Source organism: Canis lupus, chromosome 32 (genome assembly GCF_011100685.1).
Source record: "Canis lupus familiaris isolate Mischka breed German Shepherd chromosome 32, alternate assembly UU_Cfam_GSD_1.0, whole genome shotgun sequence".
Classification (NCBI taxonomy): Eukaryota; Metazoa; Chordata; class Mammalia; order Carnivora; family Canidae; genus Canis; species Canis lupus.
This window is the reverse complement of record NC_049253.1, coordinates 19,979,697-20,005,660: the sequence shown is the minus strand read 5'-3', so window position 1 is coordinate 20,005,660 and position 25,964 is coordinate 19,979,697. Positions and strand designations below refer to the sequence as shown.

The window sequence follows — 25,964 nt, the reverse complement described above, 5'->3', positions numbered from 1 at the left end:
TGGAATCAGAAGTCTTCTGTCCTCTACTCAATCTTCTGCTACGTGCCTCAAAGGATGCCTCTTTTAAACAATATCAGCTTTAATGTTAGACAGCCTCAGATTTACCCTTCTCCTAGAGATTTGTAAAATCTATATTATTAGGCTGGTTGGGCCCTGCCTCCTAACCATTGAGTCTATTTACATTAACTCCATCCGACACCCTTATGAGTACGGGAGAGGAGTTTGTTATTTCTATCGCCTGTCTGTCTTGTTAAAAAGTATGGTCCTTTGATATTTTTATCTTTCAAATAATTAGAGAATGAGGATGAAAGCAACATTGTGTCTCATTTACTAAGTGCATAAAGAGGCGGAGGAGGGGGACAGGGAAGAGAGGAGCGAGAGAGAGAGTGACCCGAGAGACAGAGAAAGAGGGAGAGTATGAATGATATAGGTTAACAAATATATGTATATAGTCATTCTACATTCTAAATGTATAACACAATGGCAAAGCACTTCACAATTGGGTAATAGGTAACTGAATTACACATTAACTACCAAGAATTAGCCTTACTTTCTTCTCTTTTGTCAACCCCTCCACCACATCTACCCACCTACCTGCATCTGTATATCTGACGTCTCTAACTTGAGTAAGGAACCCCATTTAGGATTTCAGCATTGCTCCCAAACCCATTATTTCACAGCCTCTTTCTCTTCTTTCTCTGCCTATTAAACTTGTATATCATATACTTTGTATCTTGCTTTATTTTTAATCTAGCTTAGTAGAAATAGTTTTTGTCTGTTTTACCCTGTAATATGTACAGCTTTGCCTGACCCAGAAATCTGAGAGGTTTGTTTGTTTTAAAATTCTGAGGACTTGGGCAGCCCTGGGGGCTCAGCGGTTTAGTGCCGCCTTCAGCCCAGGGCCTGATCCTGGAGACCCGGAATCGAGTCCCACATTTGGCTCCCTGCAGGGAGCCTGCTTCTCCCTCTGCCTATGTCTCTGCCTCTCTCTCTCTGTGTGTGTGTCTCTTATGAATAAATAAAATATTTTAAAAAATTTAAAATAAAATAAAATTCTGAGGACTTCAGGTCCTCATTCATTTCTGCTAAATTCTCAGCTGAGATGATTTGTGTATCTTTTCTCCATTTTCTTTATTTCCTTTTTCTGGAACTCATATTAAACATGTGTTTAATCTTCTTAAATATTATTTATGTATCTAAGTAGATGTTTTTTTAAAGCATAGAGAATACACAAATAAGCATAATAATGAATCTTCAAAAAGTGAACATTGTTGTGCAAATAGCACCCAGATCAAAAAATCAAACATTATCAGTCTTCCAGAGGATTCTATATGCCCCCACACAATCATAATTCACCATACCCACTTCATAACCTGCAAGTCACATGTATCCTGACTTCTAAGACTTCTGTATTTGATCATTTTTGCCTGATTTTAAGTTTTACATAAAGGGAATCGCATAGATGATCCTCTTCTGTGTCTGGCTTCATTCATTCAACATTATGTTTGTGATATGGATCAATGTGATTGTATATAACATTCACACTGATTCTTTTCTGCATTTCATTTGATAAATGTACCGTAATATATATTTTATCCACTTTATTTCTGATGGCCATTTATAGGTTGTTTCCAGATTTTAGTAATTATAAATAGTGCCACTATCCATTATTACATATGCCATTTGGTACACATATGTATACAGTTCTGTTATATACCTAGGAGAGTAACTGCTGCATCATAATCTATCTGTACTTTTAGTTTTACGGAATCTACCGAATAGTTTTCAAATTATATGAAAGTTTCGTCTTTCTTTCTTTTGTTCTTTCTTTCTTTGTTTAATCTTTATGTTCCTTTTTCGGAGGAAGATTCCTGACCGGTATACAGTGATGTATTACTAAACAAGACTGGTGCAGAAATTACATACTATCTATCTAGACAGGTTTTCATTACACTTTGCCTATTGATAGAATAATTCCATTTATAAAGTTTTCTACATCAAAAAAGCTCTGAATTTGACCAGGCTGTCCATTAATTCATCTCTGAAAAAGCTAAGTGGCATTTAATTTTAGCTTCTCTAATTTACAGCATTAAAAGCCTTATGCATTAGGTAGCTTCCCAAAATGATATACTATGTACAATGCCATTTAGCAGATCAGAACCTGTCATCTCACCCGGATTCACACAGACAGGCCTCATTTGAGAGCCATCTGCTAAATAGTACTTTGAGACAAAAGTACTCCTGAGTTTCTAAACACCAATACAGACTTCTTACTCTGAACGTCTGTCTTCTCGGCCACGTTTCATAGTACCAATGAAGACATGCCAGTAACTGCTTGTGTGTAACTTGGCATTAGACTACTAGGTCTGTCCGACGGTGGTGGCAGGCACTATTATTATATTCAGGTAAATAAGGGCCTATTTTTTTAAAAATGCCAATTTGAGACACAAATCAAGGGCACAACATAATCAGAACTGAGTTTTGAGCAGTCTGGTATCCCAATTGATGGAGACTTCAGAACCTGATGGCAAATTGTACCCACGATGGCTCCCAGCTTTGGAGACATTAATACAGTGATTCAGATCCCTTTCTCAGTCCACACAGCCCTGAGGTCACACTGCAAAAAGCGTATCAAAAAATACGGAGTCAGGGTGACAAACTTTGACAATATGTTATACAAATCAAACTCGGAAAATCATACTAAATATATCTGTTCTGAGAGAAAAGCATCAAATCCTTTGTGTACCAATTAGTTTTACTGTAACAAAACAACTTGTACACTTTTAACATGTAAGACTGAGCACCATCTTTCTTCTTCAGTGAAACAAAAAGAAAATTTAAAAATAAACAGGAACTAAATTACAATAGAGAATGTCAGTTCCAAATAAGATCCTACAGATTTTGCTGATTCTTCCATCGAGTGGCAGGGATTGTCATCATTAGGAGAGAGTTTTATCTTAAAAGTGTCATTTTGAACTGCAAGGATGTCCATTAAACATCACAATTAAACATGCCAAAGGAGAAGCCATGTTGTCAAAATGCCCACTTAACCCACTCAAACATCTCAAATCCACCGTTTGCTGAACTTCTATAACGCCATTTTTACTTTTTTTCCTTTTTTTTTTAAACAAGAGAAAGTAGACAGATAAATGTTGGTAAACGTTAATTGTCTATATTCACATAGAGGCACAGCATAATCTTTGAAACCATCATACAAAGAAAGGAGGAAAAAAGCTAGAATTCTGTGCACCACTACACAGGGGCCTAGTGCCCTCCCACTTGCAACAGAGCTAAGGGAGCTGAAGGTTTTTCTTTTTTCCCACAGAGCACAGTGGTGTATGCCATCAAGTTTTTGTTGAGACAGAAAGGATAAAAATGAATTTGGAACAAAAAGATTTTTTTCCCACTGTATTCTGCTCAAGGTATTTCCTGAGAACTATGTTATAAAAGGAGAGAAAAGAAATTTCAAAAAACAGGGGCATAGAACACAAGAGGAGAAGGGGGAGAGAGAGAGAGAGAGAGAGAGAGAGAGAGAGAGAGAGAGACGTAACTTGCTCCCAGGGACTGGAGAAAATTTAAAAAGAAAGGTTGGAATCCATCAGTGTTCCATTAGTCAGCTTCTTCTTCATCTTCCTGTCCTTCCTCCCCCTCATCATCATCTTCATCTTCTTCACCTTCATCCTCATCTTCTTTTTCATCAAATATCTTCTAATCGTTCTTCAGCAGCAGCAGCACCTTCTTCTCATTCTCCATCATCCATATCAGGAACCAAGTAGTACTGTAATGGATTTGGCCAAACACCATCTTTGATGACCTCTCCTAACTCACCTGCACCTGCATCAGAGTGGTCAGTAAATCAGGGGAAGAAGCTCTCTGGTCCCTAATGCTGTCTCCTCCTGCTGGCTTCAAGCTACATTTGACTTGAAAGTTTCGTTAAATCCTTTCCAGATTTCCATTTGATTTCAGAGGACTTTGAAGATGAATCACCACTCTCATTCAATGAAATCCTTTGGAGAGAACTTTATTTTTGAAGTAAGGGTTTTCATCAAAATAAAAATTTATTTTGTAACCTGGTTTAATATCCTCAAATTCTGTCACTTCAACTCTTGACAAATAATGCAGCACCTCCTCATCCTCCTCCCCAAGCAGTGTAGACACTTGTGGATGGTTGACAAATGTTGTTACCCCAACAAAATTGGGGGTTTTGGCGATCAATTCCAAAACTTCTGAAAAAATGGTTGGCGGAGTTTGTTATATTCATTCTGCTTTCAAAATCTCCTTACTAAAAAAAAAAAAAAAAAAAAAAAAAAATCTCCTTACTGTTCATTTATTAAGTCTACCTATTTCATTTTGTATTTCATCAATGTGACCAATTGCTTCTTGCTATTCTTTTTTTCTCATGGACAGGTGCTGAGAGGTCGACATCTCTAGCTTGGGGGCAGGAGGCAGTCTCGGTTTCTTCATTTGAGATGGGAGCAAAGATTGGCCTTTGGGGGCCATTCAGTGAGGAAGCTCCACAAAACCAAGAGAGAGGCATATCTGGAAGAAGCTCTGATTTGAAAGTTTCATTTTTCATCATGTAGTTTCCAAGACATAATTTTTCCCCCACTGTATCCATGCCAATGGGCTGTATAATACTGTAATTTTAATTTGGTTATCACTTATGATGTAATTGAGTACTTGTTCATCTGTTTATGAACATTTGTATGTCCTCTCTTTATAAATATGCGCCTGTTCAAGTCTTTTGTCCATTTTTTAATAAATTTATTTTTTATTGGTGTTCAATTTGCCAACATATAGAATAACACCCAGTGTCTCTCATGTTCTGTCTCCCTCCCTGATATTTCCCACTCATTTTTTTCTCCTTTCCCCTTTATTCCCTTTCACTATTTTTTATATTCCCCAAATGAATGAGACCATATAATGTTTGTCCTTCCCCGATTGACTTATTTCACTCAGCATAATACCCTCCAGTTCCATCCACGTTGAAGCAAATGGTGGGTATTTGTCGTTTCTAATGGCTGAGGAATATTCCATTGTATACATAGACCACATCTTCTTCATCCACTCATCTTTCGATGAACACCGAGGCTCCTTCCACAGTTTGGCTATTGTGGACATTGCTGCTATAAACATCGGGGTGCAGGTGTCCCGGTGTTTCATTGCATCTGTATCTTTGGGGTAAATCCCCAGCAGTGCAATTGCTGGGTCGTAGGGCAGATCTACTTTTAACTCTTTGAGGAACCTCCACACAGTTTTCCAGAGTGGCTGCACCAGTTCACATTCCCACCAACAGTGTAAGAGGGTTCCCTTTTCTCCGCATCCTCTCCAACATTTGTGGTTTCCTGCCTTGTTAATTTTCCCCATTCTCACTGGTGTGAGGTGGTATCTCATTGTGGTTTTGATTTGTATTTCCCTGATGGCAAGTGATGCAGAGCATTTTCTCATGTGCGTGTTGGCCATGTCTATGTCTTCCTCTGTGAGATTTCTCTTCATGTCTTTTGCCCATTTCATGATTGGATTGTTTGTTTCTTTGCTGTTGAGTTTAATAAGTTCTTTATAGATCTTGGAAACTAGCCCTTTATCTGATGCATCATTTGCAAATATCTTCTCCCATTCTGTAGGTTGTCTTTTAGTTTTGTTGACTGTATCCTTTGCTGTGCAAAAGCTTCTTATCTTGATGAAGTCCCAATAGTTCATTTTTGCTTTTGTTTCTCTTGCCTTCATGGATGTATCTTGCAAGAAGTTACTGTGGCCATTTTAAATTGGGTTTTCTGCCTCTTTTTTTCACGTATTGTAAAAGTTCCTTTCCAGATGTTTGTGTTGCAAGCATCTTTCCTCTTCTCTGTAACATGCCTTTTCATTCTTTTAGTGGTATCTTTTAATCAATAGAAGTTCTAAATAGATCTTATATGTGATGTAGGACATCAGACCTTTCTTCCCATATGGGAAGCCAATTGAATGAGCAATGTTTTATGATAAGACCAACTTTTCCCACTGTACTACATTATCATATGAAGTGTCTACATGTAAGATGTGCCCTTCTTTTTCATTTGTTTCTTTAATTTTCCACACAACGATACTCGGTATATAAATCCTCTAGCTAAGCTCTTATTCATAATTGCTTTGGCTAGCAATTTTCATGTAAATTTTAAAGTCAGCATATCAGTTTCTACACATGCAAACTGTTGAGATTTTTAAACTAGAATAACATTGATTGTTTTAATAACATTGATCTTAAAGGTCAATTGGGAGAAAACTTATATACTCAAAATATTTAGACTTTGTAAACATATTTTTCGATTTATTTGAGTCATTCCAAGTTTTTCCCAATAACATTTTTATAGTTATCTGTTTAGAGATCTTGTCCATCTTTTATTAGATATATTTTTATGGTATCCTAAATGTTTTGATGTCACTGAAATTGTGATTAAAAATATTTTCTGCGACGTTTGAGTGGCTCAGTGCTTAAGCGTCTGCCCTTCGGCTCAGGGTGTGATCCTTGGGGCCCGGGATCGAGTCCCACATTGGGCTTCCTGCATGGAGCCTGCTTCTCCCTCTGCCTATGTCTCTACCTCTTTCTCTCCATGTCTCTCATGGATAAATAAATAATTTTTTTAAATGTTGTTTTCTGTCACTGATATCTATAGTATGATCTATATTTATTCACTAACTTTCCTAAATTATTTATTGATTAATGTGGCTTATCTGTAGATAATTTTGGACCTTTAAAATGCATAATACATTATTTGCAAGTGATTGCAGTTTTATTTCTTCTAGTTATTTGTACTCTTCTTTTTTATTCTGTCCCTTATTGTATTGACAAAAACTTCTAGTACTAGGTTAGATAGCATTGGTTATAACAGTGGTTATAAATGGGGGATCAGAACACACAACCCCAAAATATGTCCCTTTGGCATATTGATTAGAAACAGGAGATGCAGCCAGGGCTCTCTGTCTTCCTCCTTTATACTTAAATCCAGGTTATAAATTTCTTATGAGAAAGGTACCCTCCCTGTTCCAGGAAGAGAGGCACATCCTTACCATCAGTGATAGAAATGAATCTGTACAAACAAACCTTACTGAAATAACCTTATCTTCCATTAGTTTTCTCAATATATTTCCTAGTCACTTTCCCACGATTTACTGTCCCTAGCCCAAAGCTCTTTTTCCTTTGTCTTGTCATATCTTCATGATTTATCACTGTTTGTTAAAATGATATATAAGAATCCCTTCTTTCGGGTATTCATTTCCTTCCATGAAACCCCCCATGTCACATAGAAATATTAACATCAAATAAAATGTGTATGATTTTTATCCTATTAATCTGTCTTTTGTCAGTTTAATTCACAGGCCCCAGCAAAAATTTAAGAGGGTAGAGGAAAAGTCTTTCCAAAGATGGACAGCTTTCAATAGTTCATCATTAAGTATGGCTTTTTAAAAATATATTCTTTATTTGATTAAGGAAGCTTACCTTATTTCTTAATTTATTAAGAGTTTACAACATTTACATGGGCATGAATTTTATCAATTTTTTCTTAGTCTATTGAGATGATCACACATCTTTTCACCTTTTTTCTATTTGCAAATGTGGCACATTATAATTTTCAAATTTTATTCTTGTTACTCTTGTTTCTCTGGAATATTCTCTATTTTTTCAAGTTTTCAAAAATACTTTCCATCTCTTTATCTCTTTGAATTGTATTCTGATTCCTCATATTTATTATTACCCCATTCATTATTACCCTTAGTTGTGTCCAACCAGTATAATCTTTTACTTAAATGAATTTATGTATATGTGCATATATAAATTCCAGAAATTTTATTAACGTTCAATAAACACTTTATTTAAGGATAATTTAAAGTTTACAGAAAAGTTGCCAGAGTTCCCATATACCCCACACCTACTTTTCCCTATTGCATATATCTTACATTAACATATTTGTTACAATTGATGAACAAATATTGCTGCATCATTTACTAAGACCGCATTTCAGCTTTCTTGATTTTTACCTAATATACCTTTGCTGTTCTAGAATCCCATCTAGAATATCACATTATATTTAGTAGTCATGTCTCCATGCAACTTCATAGCTCATTCATTTTTGTTGTAAATACTATTCCATTATGTAGATGTATCACAGTTTCTTTCTCCATTTATCTGCTGAATGAATGTTGGTTTCTTTCAAAATTCAGCATTTACATATGAAGCTGCTATAACAGAATTATTTCAGAGAATATTTGCAAGGAATAAATGCATCATCACACAGGTATTATCAGTAGTCGTAAAAGGTCACATTTATGTCCACTCGATAGCCCTGTAGTAACTATAGCCCTCTTAACACACTCACTGTTTTACGCTCATTTTTTTCTGTGCCTCAGTTTTCTTCAGCTATGCTAATGTTTCAGAGTTGCATCAGGTGAGGTCTTGTTCCTGGTGAGTAGACATTTAGTATGGAAAATACTCTGGGCTTGTTTCACAATGGTTACTCTCCTTGCTAGATTTCTAAAGGGATCTTACTAGATCTTCACATGAAGAACCTGGTGGTGAAGTAATTGGAGAGAAAGCCCACGAAAGTGTCAGGCCCCCTTGAGCTGCCTCCCCGAGGACTTTCTTACTCTCAGGTTAGTCCACACTCCACCTCCAGTAATTTTTTGCACATATCATGGAAGTATTCCCCCCAGTTTATGGCTCCAGTCACTTCTGCTCCAGGTTAGTAAACCTCAGGTGCTATCTCTCTCTGAATATGCCTGTTCCTTCAGATTTTAGAGTGGTGGCTATCCTTGCAACTTCTGTTTTCAGATGAGTCTAAGAAAAGCCAATGATTTTCACTCTTCAGCTTTTTCTTGTAGTAAAGACCGGTGTGATGATTACCATGTTTTACATGTTATACAGCTGAAACCAGAAGTCCATTGGTATTTTAAAAATATTTGAAATCTTTGTGTATGCGTGCTTTCCAGATTTTTCATTCTGGGTTTTATTAAATTATACTATTCATGCGTATTTTATAGTCACTCATCAAATTTTTAATTTATTTTTATTTATTTTAAGATTTTATTTATTTATTTATTCATGAGAAACACACAAACACACACACACACACACACACACACACACACCACACACAGAGGGACAGGCAGAGGGAGAGGCAGGATCCATTCAGGGAGCCTGTCATGGGACTTGATCCCGGGTCTCCAGGATCACCCCTCGGCTGAAGGCGGAGCTAAACCGCTAAGACACCGGGGCTGCCCAAATTTTTTTATTATATACTATTCTTGAGTTTGTTAATTCTACTGTTGTTTACATTTGTTTATTCCCCCTCATAGTGGTTTGTAATGTTATGTTGTTAACTAATTATCAGAAGTTAAGGAAGAAAAATCTGTTCAAAACGAAAATAAGGGGAGCCCTGGTGGCCCAGAGGTTTAGCGCCTGCCTTTGGCCCAGGGCGTGATCCTGGAGTCCCGGAATCGAGTCCCACGTTGGCTTCCTGCATGGAGCCTGCTTCTCCCTCTGCCTGTGTCTCTGCCTCTCTCTCTGTGACTGTCATGAATAAATAAATAAAATCTTAAAAAAAAAAAAAAAACTGAAAATAATCCAACAGAAAAGTTTTGTGTTTGCTTTTACAAAGTTCTAGGTTGTATAAGACACGAGCTTTTAAAATAATTATGTATATCTATTTATTATTATACCAAAAGTTAATAAAAAGTGGGCCCACATCTATGATTTAATGAGAGGCCTATGATTTATATTTCTCTTATTAAATACTCAGCTATACACAACCTCCAGCCCCAAAGTCAGAGAGCCTATATCTAGGGTTGAAACTTTCATGAGTTCATACAGTAATTATGTTTGTATAATTGATAGAAGTTGGGATTCATGTACATCAGTTTAGTTTTGAAATATCAACTTGTTCCCTAATCATTGAGCTATGCATCCTTTATGGGATTTGTTGCTGTTGCTATAGTTGCTTTTTTGTTTTTATGCTTTGTAGCAGTGATTACACTGATTATACAATGCAAATACCCTAAGGCTGTTGAAATGGTTCAAAAACATAGTTTAGGGCTGCATAATATGCCACTGAGATTAGGCAATATTTTACTTCAATGTTTATTTAATATATGCAATCTATATTGTTTACAGTTTTTCTCTTTTAAGATAGATAATTAGATACAGAATTACTGAGCCAGAGGAAACCATATTTTGAACTTTTTCAGAGGCCTGATTCATACTGTTCTTTTCATCATGTGCTTCTGTCATTGTGTATCTTTCCAAAAAAAAAAAAAAAAATGTTTGCTAATTGTAGGATCATCCAATTGTTTAATGATTTTGCTTTGAATTAGTAGTATAGAAACATCTAAATTTTACCTTTGCCCAATTGCAATTCTTTTTAGCTGTACTTTAGAATTAAATTGACTTAAAACTGATTAACAGGGGAAAAGCATATAAATTTATTTAATACAAGTTTTGCATGACACAGGTGCCTTCATAAGAAGTGAAGACCCTCAAAATGGAGAAACCTACAGGCTTTTAAATTAGGTGAAACAGAGAGGCACTCAAGGAAAAGCAATTAAAGTATGTGCAGAGGCTCAAGGAAGGTATTAACCCTTTTAATAAGGTCTGTTTGTATAGTATTCTTTCAGTCTCAACTTCTTGTCTTTCATGATGAGAATGTTACTTTCCTTTTGGTACCGGGAGAACATCTTTCACATGGGAATTTCATCTCCTGCTTTTATAAAAAAAAGAAGGAAAGTCTGGGTGTTTTTCTTCTATTTGCCATTTTTCAAGTGCCTTTAACTCAAAATTGTCAAAATGCCAAAGCGGCATATTTTGGGGTGGCATATTCAGAACTCCTTAATGTATAATGGAAACCATTTTATATTTCTTTTAACTCTAAGTGGGGAGATTAAGAGCATGTTCTCTTGAGCTCTACATTCTAGATTTAAAACTAAGCACTTCCTCTTAATAGTTTTATGAATGGGGATAGGGACCTGGTTTCCTTTTCCATTGAGGGGAATGAGCAGTTCTTAAGAAGACAGCTAGGCATGTATTAAATGATCCATATCTGCTAGTTAGCTGTTGTATTTGCTAATAATATTTTTGTTTCTTTTGAAGGTTTTAAATGTGTGTATTTACTTTTCACACAAAAGTTTTTACTTTTGAGATGGATGAGTCTATCACATTTGTCTTTTATAGGGTTCTTCGACTGCTTTTATGGTTACATTTTTCACAGCCTCTTAGAGTTTAAAGAAATCATCCAAAAAGTATATAAACACCATAGTAAAAATGTTAGAATAAAAATGAGGTGCTAAAATAAATAATAATGAATAAAAAAGGAAACTAGTGATCTTTTCTCATGTCCTTTTGGAAGACTAGATCATAGATTATTCAATGCCATAAATCATGCATTCAAGTGTGAAATAGGATTACCTATAAGTTGAGAAGTAGTTATAGAGTTTGTTAAAGATATTTGCAATAGACTTTTTAGCACCCATGCTGGTATAGTCAAAACCCACAAATGTGTGAAGAAAAAAAATAGTTAACATTTTAGTGACATTTTTTAAAAGTTCACAACATTCAAAAGAAATATTATAGCTGAGAAATGGAAAATGACTAAGTTATCTCCAGTATCTGAAAAAGGTCATAAGAATTGCATAGCCACTGAATTTAACCCTATCTTACAGGGAAGCCTTAACCAGACATTGCTTTGACATTATTACAGGTGGAAATTATAAACCAGAGTCACTGAATATACTCAGACTCTTCCAATATAAACATTTTTGGTTTTAATGGCAACTATTAAGAAATGTTCCATTTTTAAAATTAAAGTATTAAAAAGTATATGATTAAAAGAATATGAAGCATTATAAATTGTATAAAAGCACACAAATTCTTAGTTACATATGCTATTATCAAATACTCTTCTTTTTTTTATATAGAAAAAGAATTCCAAAAGCATCATCGCTCATTTACTAATGACAAAAATAGAAAAGAATTACTAGATAGATGATTCACTAAAAGAAGTTTTCAACTTTAAAATAAATTACATGTATAATGGGATTAAGAATTCATCTTACACTCATATAGTATTCATGTTATATGAACCATAAAACACATTAATAATAAGGTGACTTTTAAAATCTATTGAAAGGAGACCAGTCTATTAATTGATTACATTAAAATGGAATTGGAGAAAAAAGGTAATGAGAATGCTGGTAAATAGGTTAAAAAATTTAGACTGTTTTGGTGACTTGTTCAGGAAATAAATGCAAACTCAGAGTAGAATAATGCAAAATAATTAAACTGTGAACACTGCCAGGAACTCTATACTAAATAAAAGTTTAAACAGGAATATGGCTGATGGAGTTATTGAAACTGCCTTGTAATTTTTTTTTAAAGGTAGAACTTTGTGTACTGTAGTACAAATGTATTCTCTAACTTGGTAAGGCATCTATCTGGAATACTGCAAAGTACAGAGAATAAACATGTTCTCACTAAAAGAAGAAAGTAAGGTGATAGGAAAAAGACACACAGGATATTTAAATGATTTTACCATATATTCTCTTAAAGACTAATCCTGTGATCAAATTCTACTTTAACAGCCTTTCACTGTCTTGTATAAACAGTATAAACTAAAAGAAAAGCCACTATATCTAGATAAGTATTTATAAAATTTTAAGAAATTAGTTAGCTCATAAAATATTTCTGCCAAATAACTTTTTTCCAATTTAATGATTTCTTTAACAATTTTTGACAGTGAGGAGCACCTGGCTGGCTTAGTAGGTAGAGCAAGCAATGCTTGATCTCAGGGTAGTGAGTATGAACCCCACATTGGTCATAGGGTTTACTTTAATAAAATTTGTACAGTGACAAACTTGTGTATTTAGTTTTATTAATATTTGAAAGCAACAATGAAACATGATTTCTTTGGGTTTAAAAATTCATGCTTACATACTACCAAATTTGTTTTGATTAATCAAATGTAAACACTCTCTTTTATTTTCTGATTGGCCATCAGGGAAAAATGAAAAACTATAGTGATCTCTGTGCTCTCTGGAAATGAGAATTTCATTGAATAGATTGCTGAAATTGATGTCATCTAGAATGGAAACTCCTAAGAAATCAGTCTTCTTTCTGTCTGTGCTTTTTTTTTTCTCAGATACCTAAATACATAATTGTACTACTATAGCAGGTTTAGTATCTGAAGACTTTGAGATTTTTAGAAGAAATGATACTTAAAGATGATAATAGCTCAAATGTTTTTTCTGGAAGTGGTCATTATAAACCTCATCCCTAGACTACTCAATTTTTTCATCTGCCCCTATAAAGACTACAGAGCAGCAAATCAACTCCCTCCTGGTCCAACTGAATCCCATTTCTCTATCCTTAGGCAGAGAAAGTTCTTCTATGTGTCAAATAGCCTCGTGGTAATTTTGCCAAAGTAGTGGAATTGGGAAATGAAGAAAATGATATTTTATAAAAGTATTTTATTGAGTCCAGCTGCTTTGAGATTTCTCATAAGATAACTATAAACACCATGAACTCCTTTCTCTCTTCCATCTGGCTTCTCTTTCCACACTGAAACAAAACTACAACAGGACCCAAACAAAACCACATATAACCAAAGTTTAATACCTTCAAACCATTGTAGTATTCTGGCCAAGCAATTAAACTAGTTGCCACCTAATCTAGGAAACATGGGTCAGAAATATTCCCATACAGCTAGAAGCACTTCTTAAAAAATCAGGCAAACATACATGATTATGATTTTCAGGTGGTACTATTAAAAGTTCATTTGCTTATTGGCTTAATAGAATGTTCAATTTTCTATAATAACAACCAATAACATCTATAAAATTTTAAAAATGCATGTTAATGTAGTAAGGGACTGAGTTCACACTAAGGAATTTGGATTTGGAATCAATGTGGTCATTTTGTTTTCTTTTGGAATAAAATGAACCAAAAACCTGAAATGATATAATACTGAATCAAGAGAGTCTGTTACATATGGAAGAGAATGTGGGGAATTCTTTGGAAACACTGAGTTGTTCAATTAGGTATGGCAGTGACGTATAGGAAGGAGTCCAATATAACTCATAGGATTGCTATAATTCACCAACAGGGAAAGGATAATGAAAGAGCAGATTCAGAGAGGAAGATACTAGGTTTAGTTGTGGAATTTGGAGTCTGAAATGTCTGAGGGAAAGCTGAGACAATGAAGACAGTAGGCAGTTGTATATTTGAGCTCAGAATTCATGGAATAGGAAAGGTAAAATTAATTGTTTATGACCGTGACTACAAAGAAAACAAAAACAAAAACAGACACAAGCAAAATCAAAGAGAAAGAACAAGCTTAAAGAGCCAGAAAGGGAGTCTGGAGAAATGTTTCATAAAGACACAGATCCAGAAGGTACAGAAGGTAAATCACTAAGGCAGAATTCTCTGTGCTGAGAAGTCAGGAGGGCAATAAAGAGTGTAAATGCCTAGAAGAGGTCTTGTTATTCCTTGCCTACTTGCATGAGCTAGTCAGGGCACAGTGGGAGAATGATCTGACGGTTTAAAGGACCAGTAATCAAAGAGACAGACAAATTAAGTAGATTCTACATTGAGCATCATGGGCATATAAAGAGAAAGAGATTATCATGTGAGTAAAAGTACCCTGGATCTTACTAGAAGCACTATCTAAAATGAGCTATGATTGTGGGAGCTATTAGCTTCTAAAATATATGTTTTAATTTTGTAAAATAAAATAAAAGTAAGATTTGAGACAATTATTTTGCGATTTGGATTCAAGTCTCCTCTCTCAGGAGATATAGAAAAAACAAAATAAAATATGGAGGTAATGAGATTAGGAAAATATTGTGGATTAATTCTCTTAATGAGAGCTCTGGGATTTTAAAACACAGCAGCTGATTGACATATGAGGCACCCTTGCTCTGCTGATTAGTGCTACTTTGTTGAAGTTTTTCACTAAAATATCCTCTGTGATTTATAATGTGGAAAACTGTTTTTCATTATTTTGGAAAGGAGAATTTGTTATGTTATATAATCTTTCTTTTAACAGTATTTTTCAGTATACATTTTGAAACATGTAATTCTTTTTTTAAATTTTTAATTATTTTTTTAAAAGATTTTATTTGTTTATTCATGAGAGACATAATGCGGGGCAGAGACACAGGCAGAGGTAGAAGCAGGCTCTATGCACGGAGCCCGATATGGGACTCGATACCAGGACTGGGATCACATCCTGAGCCAAAGACAGACCCTCAACCTCTGAGCCACCCAGGCATCCCAGAAACATGTAATTCTTAATATACCTGATTTACAATATAAAATGCATCTTTATAAATATAAATATGTATATAAATATATAAATATAAATATGTTGATTATCTGTAGTTTAAACTTTAGTCTCTTTATTTGGGTAAATGTCTCCAGACTACAGACTCTAATTAGAACAATAAGGGGAAACAGTAATATTCATAATACTAAAAATACTACAGTATTCTTATTATTTCAGTGTTCTAAGAAGGGGTTCCTATCAGTTAAGGTCTAATATTGTAAAAACAATACCACTCAGATTTGAAGAAAACATTTTCTGAATGCTTATTGTTTTATGTTTCTGATTTATTGATATCATCAGTTTCACAAATAATGCAAAACCTTTTAGAAGGCAAACACATCTAAGTAGTAAATAAAAGTATTTCTTTCTTCCTTTTAAACTCTCAAATTAGGTATGTGTAAAATATACATCATACACAAAGGCTGATTTGAGAATTATTATGTGCATATTAAATGCATATAGCACTTTACAAAACTCAGTTTTTTTGAAACACAATTGAAGATACTTAATCCAATAAATCGCACAACAGAGGATACTGCATATTTAAGAACATTTAGAAAACTATGTTATTAAATTTTGAAATGGTTAAATTTGTTTATGTTTAGAGTATGTCTGATAAGATCAGAAGGGAAAAATATTTGTTTATGGAATATGAACCAAAAGGCTAATTGACATTGCTTGCACTTTTAAGATAGAATTGGAGATTTTATAAACTTTCTTGAGGGTATTCCTTTTTTATGAACATATATTTCTATTTGATGAAAGTAGATTTAACAAAAGAAAAATATAGTTCATTAATTGCCATTTCTAGAATGCATATATACGCACACTGTTGAGAGCAAACGATGAACTAGAGAGTTGTCTAAAACTGAGACATGGTAGACATTATTGAGATAGGTTAGTAATTATCCACACAAACATTTAAAAAATCATTTCTTTTTAATTGAGATATAATTAGCATATAAAATTATATTAGTTTCACTTTTGAATCAAAGGTAGAACACAAAAAAATGGTGGTGGTAGTTGGAGTGGGATAGTGGTCACCTGGTAAGGGAGGGGCATTTTACCACTATTACCACTGATATGTTCAAAATTGCTAGCTCATTGTGATAATAAAAAGTCAACTGGCTTGTACTGGGTTTTGATTATTGTTCTTAAATATTCTACAATATATATCCTATTGTTTGCATGTAGAACAAACTGTTCCTACCACCTCACAGCTTGGTATACAAGGAACATGGAAGATGTTTAAAATAGGAAAAAAAAAAAAACTAGCTAGTGTACCAGAAACCTTTCTGACTTTTAGGGAAAAGAGACTCAATCATTATCATTATGTTCCTCTTTATTGAGCAGACCTGGTGGCACAGTGGTTTGGCGCCGCCTGCGGCCTGGGGTGTGATCCTGGAGACCCGGTATTGAGTCCCACATTGGGCTCCCTGCATGGAGCCTGCTTCTCCCTCTGCCTGTGTCTTTGCCTCTCTCTCTCTGTGTCTATGAATAAATAAATAAAATCTTTAAAAAAAAGAGATATTCCTCTTTATTTTATCATATTTTTATAAAATTATAAAGTAATAAGTGTTCATTGATATAAATGAAATAGTTATATTTTTAATAGAACCAACTATTGAGCTTCCCTTAGCTGGCAACAAATAATATCTTTTTCTTATGGATCCACCTATACTTTTTCTTTTTGCTCAAATAACTAAATGCTTTTGTTTCATATAAATATGGCATTATATATAGAATTCTTTAACTTACTTGTTTATTTAACAATTTATTACAATAGCTCTACAAGTCAATTCATATAACATTAATTTGCTCTCTTAATCTACTCATTAACTCTTTTGACATATTCTTAGTATAGATACACTTCTATCATTTTTTCAGACATTAACTATGAATAAGATGTGATGGTTGTTTTGAGTGTGCTGCCTACAAAAATACTGAATAACCATCTTTAGAAAAAATCCTTGTGTATAATTTAATTATTAAATTATAATTATCTAAGGAAATTATCTAAGACAGGTTTTTCAGGCCCCTGCCCCTGCTCTAAAATAAATAAATAAATAAATAAATAAATAAATAAATAAATAAATAAATAAATCTTTTTATAAAAACCTCTGGAACAAAGTTGAATAATAGTTGGTATCACTGCCTTCATCCTGGCTTCAATGGGAATAAAATTAATGTTTAATATTTAATGTTATGCTTGCTATCAGGATTTTCTACATAGTTTGAAAATTAGTTTACTGTACTATCAAATCCTATTTTTGTTCAGCTCTTTATTTGGAAAGGTCCTTGAATTTTAGAAATAATTATGCAACATCTTTTAACTTAATTATATTGTTTTTACCTTTTAATTTGTTGATGCAATTAATTACATTGAGATACTTTCTACTGTTGGGTCATTCTTTCATTTCAGGGATGAACTCTACTTGGTGATAAATATAATTCTTTTTAATTTCTTGATTCAGTAAATATGTATCGATCACCAAGTAGACACCTGTCACTCCTTCAAGTGACATTTTCAAATCCAGGTGGAGGTATCAACTGGGCAGTTGGATACATATTGTGGAGTTTCGAGAGAGAACTAGAATCAGGTTGAAGATACAATTTGGGAATTACTAGCATAGATTTATGGTGAGATTAGTGATCAAAAAGAAAAGATCTTGCAAATACATCATGGGCACTCCAACATATGAAAACAAGTTGATGATGTCATCAGTTCTAAGAATTTGCCTATCATGATCTTCCAAGATAGATCTATAACAAAAATTACTGTATAACTTAAAGTGTCCTCAATCATCAATGGTTCTTTATGATTCTGTTTCTCTTCTCTCTTTTAATGTTCATAACCTCCTCCTTTATTATCAGCATTATTGAATATTGCTTCTCTGTCTCCTTTTGAAAAATCTCATTTCTAGTTTATATAAATCCAATTGACATTTTTAAATCACTTACTATTTTGTAGAACAGATACTTCGAGTAAATAAAGGTATTCAAAACAGATGTGACTTATAAAGAATATACAGTCTAATAAAAGAGATGGAGCTATCACACAACCAATATTAACACAAGGTAGGAATTAATATGTTTCTGAGTTATAGGCTAAAGATAAAATTCAAAGGAAGAAGTCGGGAATTCTGCTTTGATTGGTTGACAAATCTGCATTTAAACTGGGCTTTGAGGGGCAGCCTGGTGGCTCAGCGGTTTAGTGCCGCTTACAGCCCAAGGCTGATCCTGGAGACCCGGGATCGAGTCCCACGTCAGGCTCCCTGCATGGAGCCTGTTTCTCCCTCTGCCTGTGTCTCTGCCTCTCTCTCTCTTCTCTCTGTGTATTCTCATGAATAAATAATAAAATCTTTAAAAAAAATAAAATAAACTGGGCTTTGAAACCTAAATTTTGTAAATGTAGAGATGACAGTGATACTCAAAAAGTGAACAGAACGAGTCAATAAAGTGGGAATACTGGGTCAAGTGACATGGAGAATATCAAGTACTTTCCTTAAGCTAAAATTCATGAATATGAAATGAACTAATAGGAAATAATGTTTGGAAATTACATTAGAATCAGGAAATGGAAAGCTCTGGAGTAAATGAAGACTTTACTTTTTTACTTCTTTTCCCACAATAATTTCAATGACTTTTATTAGGAAGGTAGAAATTGTTTTTATCTTAGATCCCATTTTGTCCATATTTGGGAATGCAAGGATGGTTTAATCAGTGTAATTTACCATAGTTATATATTAAAGAAGAGAAAAGAAAAACACTCAGATCTTCTCCCAAGGTACCAAAAAAGAATTTGACAAATTTCAATAAATATTCATTGTAGAAATTCTCAGCCAACTAGAAATAGAAGAAATTATTTTCAATCTAATAAACAGAATCTATGAAAAACTTAAAACTAATATAACTTATTTATAAAAGACTGAATGCTTTTCCACTAAAATGAGAAAGAAGGAAAGGGTGTCTGTGTTCACATCTCCTATTCAATATGGCACTGGAGTTTCTAGGCACTGTAATATGTAAAAGTAATAATAATAATGATAGGCATACTGATTGGAAAAGAATTAAAATTGTCTTTAATACAGAGACAAAAGTGAAAGTCTAGGTGGAAAATCAAAGAAATTTACAAAACAGACACCAGAGTTAATAAATGAGTTTAGCAATGTTACAGGATAGAAGGTCAATATCAATTGTGTTTTAAATATTAGCCAGAAAATACTGTAATTTGAAGTCATAATAAAGCATTTAACAACATCTGTATTAGATTTGTACACTGAAAAATATAAAACACTGATGAGAAAAACTTTAAAAAGTCCTGATACATAGAGATTTATATATTATTCATAGAGTGGAAGATGCAATATCAATTTTCTCTACAATAATCTATAGATGAAACACAATAGAAATATCAACAGGCTCCCTTTTGGTACTAATAATCTACCTCTAAAATGCATATAAAAATTTAAATTACCAAAACTAATTAAAACAATTGTTAATAAAAGAACAAACTTTTAAGACCTATACTATCTGATTTCACGATTTATACTATGACTACATTAATCAAAATACTTTGAATTAAAAAAAAAAAAGATTTCTTTGAGAAAGTGTGTGTGTGAACAGGGGGAGGGGCAAAGGGAGAGGGAGACAAAGAATATGCAGTAGACTCCCCACTGAACATTGGGAGCCCCATGAGGGGCCTGATCTTAGGACTCTGAGATCATGACCAAAGCTGAAATCAAGGGTTGGACACTTAACCAACTGAGCCACCTAAGTGCTTTAAAATAATTTGGATTTTGTATAAGGGCAGACATATAGATAAGTGGAATAGAACAGAGAGTTCACAAATTGACCAACATATATGGTATTGATGTTTTATGTAGCTCCCAAGGTTGTTCAATGTAGAAAGAAAAATATTTTCAATAAACATTTCTAGAACAATTTTTTATATCCAATGCCAACAAAAGGTTTTCTTTCTCTAGGTCATGACATATCCAAAAATTAAATTTGAAATGGCTCTTATATATAAATATAAGTAGTACTGCTGCAGAGATTCTAGGGGAAAAAAAACAACCTTGTACAAAATCTTTGTGTCCTTAGGTAAGGCAAAAATCTCAGGATGCAAAGTTATCTACCATACAATAAAAAATTGACAATTTGGACTCCATCAAAAATTTTTTAATGTTCTTCAAAAGAGAAAATGAAAAATCAAGCCCTAGCTTGGGAAACAATATTTTAAAACATAATATATCATTAAGAATTATAATCATATTATATTTAAAAATACCTACAGCTCAGTAATAAGAAAGCAAAAATCAAATGAAGTAGTGACAAAGATTCTCTCCTTAACTAAAATCTAGCTAGGCTCCTCTGAGCACTCTCATGACTAGGCCTCAACCTTGGCTTCTAAAACCTGAACAAAATACTAACAGCTCAAGGCCACCTTCTGAAAGTGACTCTAGCTCCCCTTAAAGTGCTTGCCTGAGAAAACTGACAAAACACTTTGTTTTGCAGGCTATGCTGCCAAAAGTACTTCCTGGTAGCTCCAGTCAGCTCTTACAGATAGAGTCCCTGTCTCCCAGTCTCTGTAGGAGGATGCAGACCTAGCTTTTTAACATGGGCCAAGTCTTTTCCCCAATTTTTGCAATTTTTCATTTCCCTGACTCAATTCAGCCCCTATCAACCTCCCTTCCAATCCCCTCATTCTCCCTTTAAAATACCCAGTAACTCCTATATAATCACATTTGAATTCACCTCACCTGGACTCAGTTCCCTATTGTAATAGGGTATTATTGATTAAAATCTGTCCTTACCACTTTAGTGGCTGGCTTTGTTTGCCTTTGACCTTAGGCAAAATATTTGAATAGGCATTTTATGGAAGAAGATTATAAACAACAAATAAACATATGGAAAGATGCTCAATATTATTAGTCACAAGACAAATGCAAATTAAGTCACATACATACTATAATGGCTAAAATTAAAAAGATAGTATCAAAAGTTGATCATGACATGGAGCAATTGGTATGTCACTAGGGGGAATGTACAATTTTTTAACCACTGTGGAAACTTCTTTGGCATTCTTTTGTTAAGTTAAATATACACTCACTGATCACATTCAATTTACCCAGAGAAATGAAAACATATGTTCACATAATAACTTGTACTCAAATGTTCATAACTGTTTCAGTCATAATAGTTTGAAACTGGAAGTGACTCTAATGCCTCATCAATTTTTGAATGGATAAACAAATATTGTATAGTTATATAATGAAATACAATTGAACAATAAAAAAGAACAAGCTGTTGACTCATTGAAAACATAGAGAAATCCAAAAACTATTATACTAAGTGAAAAAAAAAGACACAAAAGAGCACTTTGCCATGAACAAAAAAATAATAAAAATAATAATAATGATAATCACAGAGCAGAACAGTGGCTGCTGCAGGTAATGGATCATTGAAAGAGAAACTCACTTTAAAGAAGTGAAGGAAGTGGGGTGGAAAGTGGGCAAAATATGTGAAGGTATTCAAAAGGCACGAACTTTCAGTAATAAAATAAAAAAGTCATGGGGATACAATGTACAGCATGGCAACTATAGTTAATATTGTACTCCATATTTGCTAAGAGAGTACATTTTTTTAAAGATTTTGTTTATTTCAGAGAGAAAGAGCATGAGCAAGGGGAGGTGGGAGAGGCAGAAGGAGAAGCAAATTCCATGCTGAGCCCACTGATCCCAGGACTCTAAGATGGAGCATGGAGCCCAAGGCAGACCTCAATCCCAGGATCCTGAGATCATGACCTGAGCCAAAGCCAGACGCTGAACCGAGTCACCCAAGCACCTCGCTAAGAGAGTACATCTTAAAAGCTCTCATCGCAAGAAAAAAAAATTCTGTATGGTAACAAATGCTAACTAGAACTATTGTGGTGATCATTTCACAATATGTATAAATATCAAATAATTTTGTTATACATTTGAAACTAATATGATATTGTCCATCAATTAAACCTCACTAAAAATAAATAAGTAAGAAGTGATGGAAATGTTCTATTATTTTGGTGGTGGCTATACAACTATTAAAGCTCATTGAACTAAAACTTTAAATTTAGTTGTAAAATTTTATACGGATAGAATCTCAATAAGGCTGATTAACAAATAAATCCTTTCATGATACTTACATCTCTGAAAAAATAAAATCTGCTATTAGGAAAAAAATATTTTATTGATTCCAAAACACCCATTTCTTAATATCTTTAAAATTAGAATGCATCTTACAAAGTATGGTTTCTTAAAATCAGAATGGGAAACATTTTTTCTTTCTTAGTACTATGTAAATAATATGGCCTCTAACACCTTGATGGCATATTAGATTTAAAGAAATACAGTAATACTAAAAAGTTGAGTTAAGCTAATTCTGCCATTTTATGTTTATACTAAGTGTATTTCAGGGGAACAAACACATATACATATAGATATAAAATATCACAAGTAATTTGTACTTTAGTTATATATTTTGAAATTAGAGAAAATATAGAGTGTATTTACCATCCATAATGATCAAAATTGCCACTTACAAAAAAATACAATTCCATCCCCTCTCCCTTTTCTTTCTCTTTCCACAGAAATGACTATAATCCCGAAGATGTTACATGCTCTTTATATCCATATTGTTACACTTTGTATTCATAGCAAGAGATAACCAAGTCATGGGCCTCAACACAATTGAATACTATCTAACAGTCAAAATAAAGGAACTCAATTGACATGTATCAACAGAGACTAATCTTGAGAACTTAAATTCGGAGAAAAAGCAAATAATGTATGATAATAACTTTCTTTCCCACCGTAATATGTGTAAATATAGTATTGACCTAAATTGCTATAAACAAATAGACACAATAGAAATTGTGTCTCATTCAGATAAAAGTAGAGAACAAATGCTTCAGGTCAGCAAGGTGGATGGGGTGAGGAGAGTGAATAAGTTATTCAGTCTTTTAGGAACCCAGACTTAGAGCAAACCCACCATCTTCAAAAACCAGCCTCCAAGATGTCTTCTGCAATCCCTGATTGAACAGAAAGAAAAATAGCATAGAGGACAACACAAACAATGTTTTAAGCGCCAGGCCTGGAAGTGGCAGACATCATGTCCACACACATTCCAGTGACTAGAATTCAGTTACTTGGCTACAGTAACTGCTGAAAAGAACTCAGATATATGATCACTCAGTTTTCTCTTTTCTGATGTTAACTCTTCTGTTTCCAGAACACTAGTTATTGGCAAAAAGCATACAAATAAATAGGCTAAAAGGCATGTGAATATGTAACTAAATCATATTTATAGAGTAGGGGATTTAATTACTATAGCCTCAACTGGCTTGGCAAATGTATTTTTTATTCTCTTTCTGCTTCACCAACTCAAAAAATCGTTAGCTTTGTTTTTTCTAATTTTGATAGTTGAAGTTATTGTCTTTGTTAATTCATTCTAAATTTATGGTTGGATATTAACCTCATCTTACCTGAGCCCTAAGTCCACTATTTCAAGTTTTGGCAGAAACTCAAATTTGCCTAACTGGATTTTAGAATTTTTATGGAATAATGATTTCTATGTGTCTTCTGTCCTTCTCTCTCCACCTTATGTGTGTTACCTGAAGTCATCCTATCTTGTTCTTCTGCATTGAATGTTGGATGAAAAAAAGGACAAATTCTCTTTCTCATTTGTAAGTCTTTATATTAAGTGAAACTATATGCAAGGACCTACCACTTAGGTGGTAGCCCTGAGAAGCACTGCAAGGACCTACCACTTAGGTGGTAGCCCTGAGAAGCACTGATAAAATTTAGATAATGACATGATAGACTTCAAGTTAATGCTGTAATGGGATGAGACTTTTGGGGTAGAAAAGAGAATTTTTCATATGGGCAGGATTTGAATATTTACGGCCAGAGAACAAATAGTAGTAGGCTACAATTTCAGACAGCTACATATCTCTCATCCCACAAGCTTTTCTGCAATGTGACATTAACATCCCTCTATAATAGTAATTAAATGTATAGGATAATGCAAAATTAAGAAAATATATATGTCACATACTTACACTGGCATCTAAATCCTAAATTAAACTATACCCGTTGTTGACAGTACAAATGAAAAACAAGAGGATGTAAAACAAATATCAAAGCAAGTTTTTTTTAAAGATTTTATTTATTTACCAAGAGATAGCAAGCACGGGGAGGGGCAGAGGGACAGGGAGAGAGAGATCTCAAGCCCACTCCATGCTAAGTGTGAAGCCGGAGGTGGGGCTCAATCTCACGATTCTGAGATCATGAACTTTCAGGGAATAATTGGTTATTCTCAAATATATAATAATGGATATATAATAAACTTACACTTATTAATGGTACACTTACTTTATTGAGCTTATTAACATCTGTATGTCTACAAGTAGCTATTGTCCACAGGAGCCTAAATATTTGCAGGTTTTTTTCCTTAATTTTCAGTCATATGAGGAAAGCGAAAGAATTATTTATTATGTTCTCCATAGATTTCATGAATACATTAAATAAATACTCAAAAATGATTTACATACACACACATACACATGTTGAAAAATCAGAGACAGCAAATATGTTTTATAAATTATACATGATTAACATTAATAAAGGCAAATTTCTTTAGTACTGTCATTTTCTGCTTTTATTACACTAAACAGATCCTACTTATGTGCCCAAAAAGAAAGTGTTTTCAATCAGAATGTATTGTAAAGAGAAAGCAAAAAACAGTTTGCAATTTTTCATTTGATTTTAACGATTACAAGTTTCTGCTTATTACAATACAGCATTTTAATAGTTGAACAGAATGTGTTTTGTATCTCTAGGTAGACAAAATAGAACTGCCTCAAGAAAAAAAATTATTAAACACCCGCCCCAAGACACATGCTGAACTCAGAATTACACAGCATGCACCTAGTCTCCGAAGATTGTGATTTGCTTTTCAGTCCAATGTTTCCTGCTGCTAAGGAAAAAAAAAATGTAAGCTTTGTTTCATGAGAAAGCTTTAGCTGGAGAATTACTGCACTACCATGATTACTCAGTGAAATATATTGCATAATCTACAAGGTAGCAAGAAAACATTAGGTTTGGAAAATAAAATGATCCATCTGTTGGAAAGTCATACTCATGCCTCCTATGCAGGTGTAGATACCTGTGCAGTTTACCGCATTCTCTCAGAAACATCCGGACTCTGAAGGAAGTTCCCACAGAGAAGTATGTGTATCCCAGCAGTGTGCAAATCATTTCTCTTATCTAATAATCTCTTACAAATATACCTTTGCTTGTTCTTTGACTTTCCTAAAAGGTGAAACGCAGCATGGGGCATTCATTTTGTCGCCAAGTTTTTTTCAGGAGTTGTTTGTTTTTATGCTGTTAAACCTGAGATAGGAGTTCATGATTCCATGAGAGAAAAGAAAGCAACATTCATATTAAAATGCTAAGGAAAATAAAGTTTCTCATGTTTAATTCCTTCTTTTTTTTTTTAAAGAAGCAGGAGTTCTTCTGACTGTTTTACATAGGACAAAAAAGGTGTTATTCAAAATGAGTTATACAAGAAAAATACGTGTTAGTT

General features: G+C 33.8%; 1 protein-coding gene and 1 pseudogene across 18 annotated transcripts in view; both read right to left on the bottom strand.

Moving 5' to 3' along the window:
- The window catches only part of STPG2 (sperm tail PG-rich repeat containing 2), a 531,806-nt gene that overhangs the window by 14,918 nt on the left and 490,924 nt on the right, over positions 1 to 25,964 (bottom strand). For 2 of the 18 annotated variants that reach the window (XR_005382815.1, XR_005382823.1), the window contains one exon: positions 25,669 to 25,771. The exons of the other annotated variants lie outside the window; for them this stretch is intronic. The gene's annotated coding sequence lies outside the window, so the exon portion shown is untranslated. The remainder of the gene's footprint in view (positions 1 to 25,668; positions 25,772 to 25,964) is intronic. 18 annotated transcript variants of the gene reach the window in all.
- LOC102154455 lies at positions 3,610 to 4,515 on the bottom strand (annotated as a pseudogene).